General features: G+C 43.1%; 1 pseudogene; it reads left to right on the forward strand.

Moving 5' to 3' along the window:
• The first annotated feature begins 12268 nt into the window (after nucleotides 1-12268).
• LOC126177583 (5S ribosomal RNA) lies at nucleotides 12269-12386 on the forward strand (annotated as a pseudogene).
• Nucleotides 12387-14091: the final 1705 nt, after the last annotated feature.

Consider the following 14091-nt stretch of genomic DNA (forward strand, 5'->3'; position numbering starts at 1 on the left):
TCCTCCCCTTCTAGGTGCTCAATTTTTTTTTGTTTTCTCGGACAGTATATCTGGAAGCAGCAGTTACTGCCTCAAGTTCCTTATATGGGGATCTGTAGAAAACTCGTAACACCAAGCTTTTGAACCGGTAAATCTTTAGCTCGGCTCGATCAGTTACCCTACACAATGAGACTGCTGTGGCCACTGAGCGACGCCTCATTTTATGTCCGTCTCCGGCGATAATTGTCCAGCGAGAACGGCGTTCTGATCCCCGCCGCTGCCGCGCACCAGAGACTGCAAAATGCTGGAAAGCGCAGTGCCGTTGGCGCACCTGCCGGCTGTCGCGCCGCGAGGGATGAGCGGCTGCGCGGCGTAATGTGGTTACCGCGGCGGTGCAGCTGGCAGCGGCAGCGGCAGCAGCAGGCGGCCAGAGCATTACAAAGTCATAAAGGCGCGAGCGCCTCCCGGGAATAATGCAGGCCGGCGCCGCCCCCGCGGGACCCAGCGCGCCCCTGGGGGACCGCGGCCGCCGCCCAACTTCGCCGCCGCCCCAGAGAGCCGGCCCGGGTCCCGAGCGGCGGCGACGCCGGGGAGGCAGCGTCTCGCTCTCGGCCGCGCCCCTAACAGCGCACAGGAAAGGTACTCCCTGCCCTTATTATTTCTCTCCGTCTCCTCTTCTCTTACCTGTCTACCTTATCTAAACTACGATTCACTGTCTCTTCTTCGCATAAATTGCTCCCCCGCTATTTTCTTCAGTATTCCCCTTCCTTCCTACTTTTCTCTTTCTCTCTTCCTCCCGCACTCTTTCTGACGTTTTACTACAGGGGTCCGGGAACTCCCCGTGCCCCGTGTCTCGAATGAGCGGCAGTCAAATGAAAACGAAAGGACAGACAACTGCATGAGTCCAGATCCGAGAGTTCCGTAGACAGCCTTAATTATGTACACTTCCGAAAAAAATCAATTCACGTGGAAAGATGAATTCGATTTGATCCGATGACGACATATGCCACCTAGGGGATAGTAGATGTATTGATAATAGTTCCAACTTCATCCGCCAACAGACAGCGACATTCCTATCCTTTAATACAGAATTCTCATAGCCAGAATGTTCAGTGTGGAGCAAATTTATGAACCAGGCAGGCAGAGCAAGTATGAAAGGGGTCAAATTGTGGCCTTCCGAGTGACGGGATGGTCATTTCGGAGAAATGCTGCGCAAGTTGGTCGTACTGCGTTAGTTGTGCAACGATGCTGGTGTCAGTGGTCACGTGGACATTCTCACACCCGTAGGTTCTGGAGGTCCAAGCAGTACAGACGTCCACCAGTATCGCCATATTGCAAGGCCAGCAGTGGCAGATCGTACAGCTACCACAGCTCAAATGAGAGGGCTTGGGAGCCAAGATGTGGCAACACGAACTGTTGCGTAGCGGATATTAGTACTGGGACTGCGGGTACGCACACATCTAGCGCGTCTTCCACTCACGCCACTGCATCGACGTGCACTGCCCGACTAGTGTACCGGCCGTTGTGGCCGAGCGGTTCTAGGCGATTCAGTCTGGATCCGCGCGACCTTCTACGGTCGCGGGTTCGAATCCTGCCTCGGGCATGGATGTGTGTGATGTCCTTAGGTTAGTTAGGTTTAAGTAGTTCTAAGTTCTAGAAGACTGATGACCTCAGATGTTGAGTCCCATAGTGCTCAGAGCCACTCGAACCATTTTTTGTGCTCGACTAGTGCCATCAGAGGATCACTTGGAAGATGAGATAGTGCGCCCTGGTCTTCAGAAATGATAGCAGATTCTGTCTGCACGCAAGTTGTGGTCGTTAACGGGTGCGACGTAGTCCTGATGTGCGCTGGCTCGTAGAGTGTATTCATCCGAAACACACTGGCCCGTCCAGGCCTTAAGGTCAGGGGAGCGATAAGCTACAACTCTCGTTCACCTTCGTTGTTTCCGGAGGGACACTAACGGCTCGGTACATTGTTAGACCCGTTCTTTCGCCTTTCTTGCTCCAGGCAGGTCACGCGCTGTTCCAACAGGATAATGCTCGACCGCACTCGATCTTGAAACTCAACGTGCTCTGCAAGACGTAGAGCAACATCCCTGGCGAGCACGATCTCCGGACGCGTCTCCAGTCGAGCACATGTGGGACATGATGTGACGAGAAGCAGCTCGTAAGACTCGTGAACCAACAACTCTTACATAACGACGTGAACAAGTCGAGCAGGCGTGGCATGACGTATCCCAGGACAGTGTACGCCATCAGTACGGCCAGCTGGAAGCCAAAGTCAGCGCCTGCATTACCGTCCGTGGACGCTACACCACGTACCAATATACTCGTATGTGTTTCAGTGAATGTCGATGCCTGGTACCTCAGAAACGCTTGTGCTATTGGTCCGTTAATGTAATCATTTCATGTACTCGTACTTCACATGCACTGTTACAATTTTTTTTTTTTTTTTTGAGGCCGTGTACGTCATCCATCCCGAGAATCGAGAATCTCGATGATTTTCCCTGCTATCGATATCGATACCGGCAAGATATCTGTCGGGAAATTCCAAGACTTCCGAGACTGTATTAGTTTTGAGTTTTAAGTTTAAATTGTTTGTGTGATTTCGCATTGTAATTTTTCATTTATTTTACTAACCTAGGAGTTGTATTAACATGCTTTGCTAAATGGCAATTTCAAATGCTGTGACTTAGTCTGCTCTCGTTTACTGGTAATAGCTGCAGAAGTCTCCAAAGAAGAAAGTGGCACAGACGGCCATAAGACTATTGTTGTTACACAAATGTCGAATTGTTCTGCGAAAGCTTTAATGGATATTTTATGGGATTCTGAACCTCATCCTAAACAATGAACTGCAGTCGTGCATCAGTAACGAGTATTATTTTGTTTTGAAACCTTAACGATGCTGTATGTGTCGCAGGGGCCGTAGACCATAGTATGTGACACAAATTTCAACTTGATACCTCTCACTGTCCCTGTGAAAAAAATCGTCTTTGCAGTCGGACACACAAACATACAGACAGACGGACAACGAAGTGGCTGTATAAGAATTCCGTTTCTAGCGACTGAGGTGCGTAACCCTAAAAACTAATTAAACTGTTTATTATTTCAAAAGTAATCGCCGTAACAGCTAATTTATTTATCCCACTCTGAGACAGGACGGTGAATTCATCCCTGGAAAACTGTTTTTATTTGCCTGTGGCACAATGATTGTAGCATACGTGCACCTCGTCGTGCGAAGCAAACCGACGGTAACAAATGCCTGTCTTAAGGATTCCAAAAATATGGAAATCGCGTAGGGAGAGTTCGGGGCTGTATGGATGTTGTGTGAGAGCTTTCCAGCGATAACTTTGCAGCAGTCGAAAGAACCTTGGCAACATGTGGGCCGGTATTATCCTACAGTAGAATTATGCCGTTCATCAACATTCCTGGACGCTATGACTTGTGAAGTGTCCACGTGCCGCTGTGCTGTAATTTTGACGACGTGGTTCTGGCACTCAGTGAGCAGCGGGCCCTTGCAGTCAAAGAAAAAGGTTATCATAACTTTCTCAGAGCTGGCGTGCCTATTGTTTCCGATACGCCGCAGATGTTTCTCTGAGAAGTCGTTACACATCCTCCATACAGTTTCGATCTCTCTCCATGCGGTTTCCATATTTTTCTGAACTCTGTTAAAAGACTTTCGTGGCTGTCAATTTGATTCGCACGAAGAGGCGCTCGCCTGGGTACAATCGTGGTTCCGTAGGCAACAGAAAACATTTTTTCAAGAAGGCACTGATCGTCTTGTCTCACAATAGGATAAATACATTAACAGTTAGGGCGATCACTTTTGAAGTAATAAACCGTTTACTTACTTTTTTCAGTCGGTCTCGTTCTTATTAGACTGTCGATTTTCTAGTTGGAGAAATCAACAGCTTTTCATATGTTGGTGAAATGTGTAAGCTCCCTTTTTAGTAAGGAAAACGGATTACCTGCAAAAGCAAGTCCGAATTATGTCCTGAATTGAAGTGTCCTCTCATACACAAACTTAAGACCCATGAATTTATATAATAACGCAATCGGACTACTATATTTAGAGAATATGACCTAGAGCAGGAGAGACTAACTTCACGCAACGTGTTATAATGGTCAAAGAAAACAGTTAATTGGTTTACTTGAATCTGATTATCGTAGCAAACATCTGAATTTACCTTAAAAACCTGTAAACAACTCTGCTTGTAGCGCCATTGAGTTCGGTGGTCTGATGAACCCAGACTGTTAGCGTCGCTTGCAAATACACAAACTAAAATATTGTATCCAGAATGAGATTTTCACTCTGCAGCGGAGTGTGCGCTGATATGAAACTTCCTGACACATTAAAAATATGTACCGGACCGAGACTCGAATATTGTAGTCACATTTGATAGCCGGTCGGTGTGGTCGAGTGGTTCTAGGCGCTTCAGTCCGGAACCGCGCTGCAGGTACGGTCGCAGGTTCGAATCCTGCCTTGGACATGGATGTGTGTGATGTCCTTAGGTTAGTTAGGTTTAAGTAGTTCTAAGATTTAGGGAACTGATGAACTCAGATGTTAAGTCCCATAGTGCTTAGAGCCATTCACATTTAATAAGATGAAGAATGCAACTGCTCCGTCAGACCCTGTTACTTACCACATGGTGTGAAAGGCATTCATAGAATAACTATACATGATGTTCAGCGTGACTGGTGCAACATTTGTGACTAATTGTAAAATAATTTTAGAAAATACTATATTTGCTGAAGCCAAAGTAATGCACCCCGTATCTCGTGGTATTGCGCTAGATACAAACTTGACGTAAATTCGTCTATACAGGGTGTTACAAAAAGGTACGGCCAAACTTTCAGAAAACATTCCTCACACACAAATAAAGGAAAGATGTTATGTGGACATGTGTCCGGAAACGCTTAATTTCCATGTTAGAGCTCATTTTAGTTTCTTCCACCTACGCTCAATGGAGCACGTTATCATGATTTCATACGGGATACTCTACCTGTGCTGCTAGAACAAGTGCCTTTACAAATACGACACAACATGTGGTTCATGCACGATGGAGCTCCTGCACATTTCAGTCGAAGTGTTCGTACCCTTCTCAACAACAGATTCGGTGAGCGATGGATTGGTAGAGGCGGACTAATTCCATGGCCTCCACGCTCTCCTGACCTCAACCCTCTTGACTTTTATTTATTGGGGCGTTTGAAAGCTCTTGTCTATGCAACCCCGGTACCAAATGTAGAGACTCTTCGTGCTCGTATTGTGGACGGCTGTGATACAATACGCCATTCTCCAGGGCTGCATCAGCGCATCAGGTATTCCATGTGACGGAGGGTGGATGCATGTATCCTCGCTAACGGAGGACATTTTGAACATTTCCTGTAACAAAGTGTTTGAAGTCACGCTGGTACGTTCTGTTGCTATGTGTTTCCATTCCATGATTAATGTGATTTGAAAAAAAAATGGTTCAAATGGTTCTGAGCACTATGTGACTTAACTTCTGAGGTCATCAGTCGCCTAGAACTTAGAACTAATTAAACCTAACTAACCTAAGGACATCACACACATCCATGCCCGAGGCAGGATTCGAACCTGCGACCGTAGCGGTCACGCGGTTCCAGACTGAAGCGTCTAAACCGCACGGCCACACCGGCCGGCCAATGTGATTTGAAGAGAAGTAATAAAATGAGCTCTAACATGGAAAGTAAGCGTTTCCGGACACATGTCCACGTAACATATTTTCTTTCTTTGTGTGTGAGGAATGTTTCCTGAAAGTTTGGCCGTACCTTTTTGTAACACCCTGTATATGAAAGTGGTGCCAAGGAAATTAAAGTGATATAGAAATTATTCGAACAGAACAGTGTGTAATTACTTCCAAAATGTCGTTCAACCACAATAGCACATACAACATTAGTGGTTAGTGAGGTGTACCCTGTCCATAGGACGCGGTGCGTCTTCCGTATGCTATCTTTGTCTCTAGCGGAGGCGTGCCGTTTTGGCGAAGCAAGTGGCACCGTGAGGCCTGGGTCGGACGGCGGCAAACGGCAGAGTGGGAAGGCCACGTCAGACACGGCGTGTTGTGATTTGGGCCGCGCGATTTATCTGTCGGACGATTGGACTTCTTTATTCCGCTTGGCGTCGCGTGTCCGAGAATAAGTATTCGTCCTGGCGGCTCCGGAAGACACGAGGTGGCCGAAGCTATTATTATTGCGAAGGTCCGTGGTTGCTGCACCTTGGTTAAAAGGGAGGCGTTCCTTCTAATAACGTGCCGTCTTATAACTACGGTGGAGTACCTTACTTCTGTTGAGTGAATTTAGGGACGGCGTGAGGTCCGCAAAATGTTCCTTTCTGTTGTCTTTCCCAGTGCGTCGCCGTCTGCTTATGCGCCTTATACCTTCACGGCTATTAGAACTCTAAAAATACTGGCTCAACCTTCCTGCTTGCTTAAGCCTCAGTCGTTGGTGCGCTGAGTGCGAATTCAAGACGCTTGCACGTGTTTGTACCAGCTGCTGCGTCAATTTGTGGTTTTCCGTAATTAAGTCATACCGTGTTTTTACCATTCGTACATGGTTTAAATTAACTCATTTATTGTTGTGAGTGGCTTTGGTGCTTGTTAGTTAACTTTTTAATCCCGGGAGAGAACGATTAGTGCAAACTGCTTGGTATTTAAGATACTGTCTGTTAACGTAATTGAAGTTCGTTTACCAACCGTTTGTATCTATTCAAATCTTGGAGTGGCCGTGCGGTTCTAGGCGCTACAGTCTGGAGCCGAGCGATCGCTACGGTCGCAGGTTCGAATCCTACCTCGGGCATGGATGTGTGTGATGTCCTTAGCTTAGTTAGGTTTAATTAGTTCTACGTTCTAGGCGACGGATGACCTCAGAAGTTAAGTCGCATAGTGCTCAGAGCCATTTTTATTCAAATCTTGTTGATTTTCGGTCACGCATGGCGGGCCATTGCTACTGTTACGCCATTAGGCGTTGCTTTGAAACAGAATTGCGGCTGGCGAGCGAATCTTCTTATCTCCTTGTTGAGGTTTTGGTGTGTGTTCAATAATAAGATCCCGATTGTTTTCTTGCCATTAATATGGTGGGGTTTCTTTCTGCCCCTTTATTGATACGAGGGTGTAGCCATATTCTGTTCAGTTCCATTACTGAGGAATTCATTATTTTTTGAACTTGTAGATCCTTTTTCTTGTCAGGTAAGACTAGCTGTTACTAGCGCCAAGCACAGAATTGTCTCGATTATCCGGGAGGTGTCTATCTGATTTACGCTGTGTGGAGCCAGTTGGATTGTGGGGTCGCAGGTTGCGCTGCCTTTTGATCAACAATAGTCACTTGGTCAAAAAAATTGCTTGACGCGACGTTGAATCTGTCTTGTTTTTTAAAAATTTTTTTAACTAAGTTTTTTTAAAATATGTTTGTGCGTTCTTGTGGGGAACTGAATGTAAATTTTAAGGTCATTGCATTAGTAAATTTTCTTCCCTTTCAGTAGTGTTGTGGAACTTTCTGTGCTACCAAGAAATTGTAAATCAGTAAACAGGCTGTCAGAAAATGCGACAAAGTGAACTGCCAAATTGCTTGTAACACAAATTCTTCTTGTTGTAGCTGTCGTTTTGAAGCATAGAAGCTGTATTAAATTTTTGCATCGTTCTTCTGTCACGTAAGTTCGTATTAAAAAAAAAAAGGAATTCTGTCTCATAATAATTACACGATATCTCATTATAGGAATTGAAACTTAGTGATAAGGAAGTCCAACAAATTTATTTGTCTCTATGATGTGAGTTGTTGAAAGTATTTTCTTCCATAGCTGTGATAGTTAAGTGCAAAGCTCATTTGTTGCCTTTGAACATAGATATTTTCAAAACCATATACAACTTCTTTGGTTTTCTATGTTTTAACTATAAAATGTGGGTCAGTGTGACAGTGAATTAAAGTATTACTTGAATGTAAAGCAAACACTGCAGCACACGTCCGGGCATGTGCACATCTGAAATTTGATCACCTTTTAGACCTCTTGTTAGTATTCTTAAACTTCTTTCTTAATTAACTGTTGAAAGCTTACAAGTAAATTTTTCATAGTTGGTTTGATTGATCTATTAAGCATACCTTGTTTAATAAATATTTTGGTCACGAATGATGTTTATCCCTTACTTGAGTCTAGTCCTCCACGTCCTAGACAGCCCCATGCAGTAGCTGTGCACCAGTTAGAACATGTGGAACGAAAACGATTCTACACGCGAAAACTAGAAAAAAAAGGAAATCTATATATGACGAAAAACAGTGAATAACGCTCATTGGCAGGAAATATGACGAATGTAAATGCTCTGTCATTCCGTCGGATAAACAGCAAACCGATTCTGTACAATACATGTAAGTCTACTCTCTTCACAAAGACGGAATAGAACATTTCACAAGTGATACAAGCTTTACGGTAATGAAATATTCGATGAAATTCTCCACTTCTGTTCTCGCAATGCAAATCAAGAAAAAACCACACAATATCCAGAAAGATTAACAGACTTGTATTGCAAATACGCTCAACCTCTACACTACCAGACTCTACGCTTAATATATCGTAGTGGCCCATACATTGAACCGCGCCAGTACATGGATCAGACAAAATACCTCCATACACCTCTGCTCACTATTGCGTTTAAGTTATGCAGCCTACCATTCGCAACATGGGGCATATGAATGTAACTGGCTCGTGCGACCAGTCCCCAGTGCGTCCTTCCGACCAAGCTTACAGAACGCCCCAAAGACACGCTTGCAACAAACGATAGCTAGGTTCATTTCCAGTGAACTTGCGAGTTAATAACAGGCGAAATAATTTCAGTAGTGAAAGTTGCAAAGGAAACAGACAACTTTCAGATATTGATGTTACAATGTAAGTTCAAACACTTTTCACAATGTAAGATCACTAGATTTATTGTGTTTTAAAGAGCGAACCTTCAACATCAGAAACTGTCTAGAGGAATCTTATAAAAGCTATAAATATAAAAATATAAGTACTAAAAATTCGTGGTCAGTTCACATGTAATCTCGATCCTCAAACTGCTTCTGCATTACTCATCCAATTGGTAAAATAAAATAAATGAAATTCGCACATGCAGTTGCGTAGATATAGGTAGCGTCAAGGCAAAAGCAATTCCTGTGCAGGACAGGTACACCCCGATACAAACACATACATACCGCGATTGGGTACTTCGTGTGAATAATCAACAAATCAAAGACCCAAAGTGTTCATCAAATTTACATGCCGATTTTTTTTATTCCATTTCATTGAAGCACATTTTAGGAAAACACTGATTTAAGGAAGTGATCTCGAACTAGGAGTATATTTATTTACATCTTTATTTTTTATATCTTTTATAGGATTCTTGTAGATTAATTGTGATGATGAAGGCTTCCTCCTTTCAAACGCGTCATTTCTAGAGATTTTGCACTGTGAAAGCTGGTTGAGACTACATTTTAACGTTCAGTTACGATTTCACATCCATCACGGATAAAATCAAATTTTGATGAAAACGTGAAAAGGAAGAAACATATTCCTGAGCCGCTCAAACGATTAAGTTCAGCTACGTTAGTTCTTCATATAACTGCTGGTCTAGGAGACAATCAAAGCAATCTCATAACATAATTTGCGTATTTCCACTCAATAACGTCTCTGTTTAGTCGCGTAAGCCGTTTATGTCCTTGCAGTGAAAAAGCATTCAGAATTCTTGAGTGCGAAATACAATGATCAATAGTTTCACCAATATGAGAATGGTTTTAGAAACTTCTTGAAAATAACGGGTTTCGAGGTAATCACTCATAGTCATCAGTTAGTTATTAGTGTATTAGCTCGCGAAATTTTACGGCTATGTCGTTTTTTACTGGCGTCTTATTTATTTTAACAGTGGATGATCGTGTGTAATTTTCAGGTAATATAGTTTTTCTGGCTCCATGGTATGGGTGCAACATACTTTTAAGTCCTCGAAGTTCTGATTGGAATTCCTATGTAAGAGAAGTTGTTAGGAAGTTCTTCGCAAAGTGTCATTTGTACCAATTGACAGATGGGACGTCCATTAGTTACGAGAGGGATTTTCTTTAAAATTTGGAACCCCCTTCCCCACTTGGTGAGATGTGCTTGGACGCCCCTTCCCCTCAACTGATGTTTACCTTACCCTGTAGTCGGGTAAAAATGATTTTTTAAAGCACTGATTAAAACGCTGTAATAAAACCGTCTTTCATTTATAATCCTTGATGGAATGTACCAAATTTTATGATGTTGAGTCGCAGATAGACACAACAGAAAGACTGTCAAAAAGTAAGCTTTCAGCCAACAAGGCCTTAATCGGAAATAGACAAAACACACACACACACACACACACACACACACACATATATATATATATATATATATATATATATATATATATATATATATATATATATATATATATATATATATATATATATAAGAATGGGAAACATCACAACTGGGGATAACCTTAGGAAACCTACAGATTAAATGCCTGGCTTTTGCAGAGGATTTGGCGATTGTCACGAAAGGAATAAACGAAACAAAAGACGCTATTGAAAAACTACAGGAAATTGCTTCCAAAACTGGACTACAGATCTCTTACGAAAACACAAAGTTTATCAGCACAAAGAAACTCTCATCTCTGAACACAAAGTACGGAACGATTTACAAAACGGAAAACTTCAAATACTTCGGTGAAACACTACAAATGAGTGGACATAACAGAGACTCAAACGAAGAATGAAAAACTAAACTGGACAAGGTATACAAATAGTGTGGAATCATTACAACAAGACGTCTATCTCACAAAAAGCTAAATTACGCCACTACGACACGGTGGTGCTCCCAGAGGCACTATATGCAGCAGAGACCACACTAATCCTAGGGCATACACGTATCAGGCAACTAGAAAAAGTGGAAAGGAAAATACGTAGGAAAATATTTGGGGCAACTAACAACAATGGAATATGGATCAAGAGACCTACAGAGGAACTATACAAACATACAGAGACAATCACAGAAAAGATTAGAAAACGCAGACTACAATTCTATGGACATCTATACAGAATGCCATCACACAGACTGACCAAACAGATCTTTGACTGGGTAACCACTAGAAACAACAAATGGGTGGCAGAGGTAAAAAACGACCTCAACCAACTCAACATAACAGCAGACACAATAAACTACAGAATAAAATTCAGAAACATCATTAAGAAAAGTAAACTGCATGAGATACACTGTGACAAACGAACAGAAGTAAAATGGACCGAAGAACGAAAGCAAGATCACAGCCGGAAGATGAAAGAAATATGGGCAACCAAAAAGACAATGAAGATGAAGCCGAAGACACAAAGCCGACAAGAAGCATGGACAGAGGACTGGAAACAGAAACACAGTGAACGAATGAGGGAAGTTTGGGCAGTAAGGAAGGCAGCAAAAGGAACTGGCCATGTAGTTTAGTCCAGCTGCGCTCTTTAAGGGCAAAACACCAATAATATATATATATATATATACGTGGGCTGTGGAGCAATGGAAGAAAGTTATTTGGGCGTATGCGTCTTATTTTACAGTGTTTCCAACTTCTGGCTGAGTTTACGTTCCTATCGTGAAACATGACGGGGTTTCGGGGATGATTTGGGAAGCCATATCGTGGTGTTTCATGGTCCCCATAATCACTCTGCAAGGTGGCTTTAAGGCCTAGGATTATATGACTATTTTGGCTGATCTGGTCCATCCCATTGTACAGTGTTTGTTCCCCAGTGGTGACGCTGTGTTCCAAGAAGACAAGACTCCTGTTCACAAGCTCGCATCGTCCGTGTCTAATTTTGTGAGCACGAGGATGAATTTTCTGATCTCTCATGGCCGCCACAGTCACTAGATCTCAATATTATTGGCTGGTCTACTTTGGAGTGAACGGTGTGTGATTGCTATCCATATGAACTTGCCGCTATTTTGCAGAAGAATGGTATAAGATTACCTTGAAAACCACACAGGACCTGAATTTATCCATTCCAAGACGGCTGGAAATTGTTTTTAATGGCAACGATTTTCTTATACCGTATCAGGCCTAGTAATGTGTTGTGTTTTCGGTATTTCCGTATTCAGATTCACGCCATGTATGTCTCGTAAAATGAGCAGTATGAGAAAATGAAAGAAATTAGTACTCGTACTGATGCTTAAACGACAGCCAGTCTTTCAGCGTACTATTTGCGAACGGAACAAGTGCACACTTATAGTGATGCTATAAGCACCACCGCCAACGGCCTTGCCGCAGTGGTAACACCGGTTCCCGTCAGATCAGCGAAGTTAAGCGCTGTTGGGCTGGGCTAGCACTTGGATGGGTGACCATCCGGTCTGCCGAGCGCTGTTGACAAGCGCGGTGCACTCAGCCCTTGTGAGGCAAACAGAGGATCTACTTGATTGAGAAATAGCGGCTCCGGTCTCGGAAGCTGACATACGACCGGGACAGCGGTGTGCTGACCACATGCCCCTCCATATTCGCATCCAGTGACGCCTGGATGACACGGCGGCCGGTCGGTACCGTTGGACCTTCATGGCCTGTTCGGGAGGAGTTTTATAAGTACCACCTACGCACGCCGTAAGGTGGTTTGCGGAGTACAGATGTAGAAAGAATGGGACCGTACTTCAGTATTTCAGTGTGCTACATGAATACACGTGAACATGGGTGTGAACATCTGTATTTAAATTAACAAATTGCTAATAAGAAAGGATCCGAACCTTTACATTCGTGAAATAGGATGTAGTATGCTTATTTGTTAGTGTTGCATACATCTAAATACGTGAATATCGATTATGTAGAGAATCTAAAACATCTTTGAAAATCGCATATATAGATTAAAGCACAAGTTTTTTATTGTTGCTAATTCTTAACCGTCAGTTTAAAAATGATTGTTTGTGGCCTTTGGTAAAAAAATGTTTGTTTCTCATCGTTCCTTTCACGCAACGGATTAATATTTTAGAAGTAAAAACATTTTTGTTCCCCGGCGCTGCCCGTCATGGAATTCCCCGGACAAAGGGAAGGCAGACGCGTGGCTCGGCGTGGGTGGTGTTCTAATTCCTCAGGTGGTGGGCGTGGCCAGACGTCGTATCTCTGTGCGGCGTGTGCCCAGATAAATGTATCATCTGCCTTCTACAAACACTCACCCGCCTGTCCTTATGACAGAATAGCTACTGCCTAAAATTAACCCCGGTAAATTAATTATAACCGCCTGCGGGTTGGTTTTTTAATGCCTAAAAGTCGACACTGTTTCGTAATTAAATTACAGAAGCAAGTTAAACACTTTACTAGTTCTTTGCTTTTCCCATTTCTTGCAGATAGAAGGCTTCACAAATTCGACTACACCTGCTTGTGTAACAGATGTACCAAAGATAAACTCCAATGTAACATACAAACCGACAAAGCAAATTAATACTACGGATATACATCGAAAACGATACCTCGTTAGCTGTAAGTCCATGCAAAGCTGTCCCATTTCAATTTTTTTGGTTGTTTAATCTGTAATCAAGGTTAATGTATTTTGTATTTATCTTCACTACTAATTGAAGAGGTGGACGTTACAACTTCTTGTTTTTCAGCCTTCTCTATGTGGTGCCTAGAATTAGAGACTTCTAGTCGATTTAAGCGAACAAGTCAGCTTTGGTGGTCACATCAAAAAGGAAAGCTTTTACTGTACCAGAGAAGCATTGGTAGAAATTTGCTGATAAATAGCTACAGGAGAAATATTGTTTCACGTAGCTGCAAATTTAGGGTTTACTGAGGCTTATATTATTTGACTGCTTTATTATCCAATAATAATTAATTTTATAATTACGTGGGGCTCAACGTCCCTGGGCGAGTCACTTCGGCTTCGGCGAACCTACCCCAGTCACCCTACGGGAGAAAGGGGATGTGCAGGATAACATGAAATCCTGGTCAATTTTCACATCATTGAGAGCTTAAGGCTGGGTTAAAGGCAGACCGAATATCGAGGGCCGACCGGGATTCTATTCTGCTAGCTTTCAGTTTCGGTCCACACATTTTGAAACTAGATCAGCAGGGACGTGTCTCGGGGTTTTAT

The sequence above is a fragment of the Schistocerca cancellata genome, chromosome 3 (assembly GCF_023864275.1).
Source record: "Schistocerca cancellata isolate TAMUIC-IGC-003103 chromosome 3, iqSchCanc2.1, whole genome shotgun sequence".
Classification (NCBI taxonomy): Eukaryota; Metazoa; Arthropoda; class Insecta; order Orthoptera; family Acrididae; genus Schistocerca; species Schistocerca cancellata.